Here is a 1,861-nt window from a genome sequence, read left to right as displayed (position 1 = left end):
GCTCCGTTTCTTTTGTCATTGTGTAAACGCGGCAGATCTGAGCTGGGGCCGGTGCCTCTGCTGCCGTGCAGCCCCCTCCCTGCGGCACAGAAACTGCCTTCGTACAGAGCAGCTCGTAGCATCCCTCCCACGAACCTGCACCAGAGCTCTTCCACGCTTTTAGCTATGGAGATTTTCAGGAATAGGTTGACAGAATGGAAAAAAGAGCTCACACAGTAAATACCTGTAAACTCTTATTCTCCTGGAGGATTTGAGCCAGGGACGAAGCCTGACGTGGGCATAGCGCTGTGTCTGTAAGGGCGGTGAAGCCTGAGCAAAGCTGCTCTTTTAGAGCTAAGCCCTCACGCCCGTTGGCAGGTGGGCGCTACGAGCGCTCTGCGTGTGGATGAGACGCTTTTCTGTTAGTGGTGGCACTTAAACACACCGATTTTAGACTCAGGAGAAGGGTCTTCTCCTCAGCAGGCGTGGGCACCGCAGCTGGGCTCAGACACCCCTGAGCTTTGTCTGTTTGTCAGCACCCAGAAGTTGTATGAAATTACTTCCTCGCTGGGTTGGATTTCCAGTAGCAGATGCCCCGGAATGAGAGTTTAACGCCGAGCTGCAGCGTGCCACGCGGCTGGGCGCGCCTGACACCAGGGCGCTTATAACGCAGCACGTCTAGAATGAGCCAGGCTTAGTGCTAAGAAATATTTATTTAAAAAAAAAAAAAAACAAAACCGAAGACATTGTAGATGACGCCAGTTACAGCAAATGATCATTAATCACATTTGTTCTTTGACAATAAATTACGACGTGGAGCATCGTGCCCTTTTGGAAGAAGTTTTGGTGGACGTACGCACTGGGGAAGAGACAGGCTCGGACATTTTCTACCCCCTGATCTCCACAACAGCGATTTTCAGCTGCGTGGCTCCAGCGTCCCGCACCCTCCGGGCTTTTAGTAGATGGACTAAAGCTGGAGGGGCTTTTGGCCTCCACCCAGCCCCAGCCACGCTCCGTGTGGGAGAGGAGCCTGTGAGCACGTGGATCCAGTACCGGGAAGCGACAGACTGGGAAATTCTATTAACGCACAGGAACAGGACAAAACACGAGATATAAATATTACTTCATGGTCACAGAGGTATAAGTAGACTAAATGCTAAATTCCGACATACGGTTTGCTTTTTATATTTTCGGATGTTTCATCACATATTTTCTTTTGCAACGTAGGTTACCAAGTACAACGCAGGGTTTGAAAATTTAAAAAACTACATTAGAAACAATTTTACTTGGTTAATTAGGGAAGAAAGACTATTATGAATCGGTATGGTACAGTTACAATATTTGGTCTCTGAACTTTTTTAAAAGACGTGAGTTTCACAGTATCAAAAGTGCTTATTTAAAAGAAATGTAGTGTAACAACAGTGATTTAAATTGTTGCATTTTTGATTATGAATAATTTAGTGGATGTAAAAGAGGTTACTGCAGCATTTTAAAAAATTGAACAGTGCTCAGTTTACATAATTTCTTATATCTTCATAACAATAAATATAAATAAATTTACAAATAGTAATACTGCCTAGCACAAGAATAGACAGAAGCACAATACACAAGACTATAAACAAATCTAATCTTTTTTTTAAAAAAATCCTAAAAATAGGCATAATTCCTAAAATCTTCTAGCCAGTGGTCACTTTAATAATTCCGTAGTACCACTTCCTTGATGGTGGGGCAGGGACTTCGTCTTTAAACTTAGATATAACAGTTGTCTGCTATGGGTTTGATTTTTCACTTTTAGTATTTTTGCTCCTTTTTTCCTACCTCATAACAATAAATTAACAATAGTCGTGTCAGAAAAGTGTTAGCGGTGCGAGCGTCTCCGGAA

This window comes from Chroicocephalus ridibundus, chromosome 13 (genome assembly GCF_963924245.1).
Source record: "Chroicocephalus ridibundus chromosome 13, bChrRid1.1, whole genome shotgun sequence".
NCBI classification, from domain to species: Eukaryota; Metazoa; Chordata; class Aves; order Charadriiformes; family Laridae; genus Chroicocephalus; species Chroicocephalus ridibundus.
The sequence above is the reverse complement of the archived record's forward strand: the minus strand, read 5'-3'. Positions refer to the sequence as shown.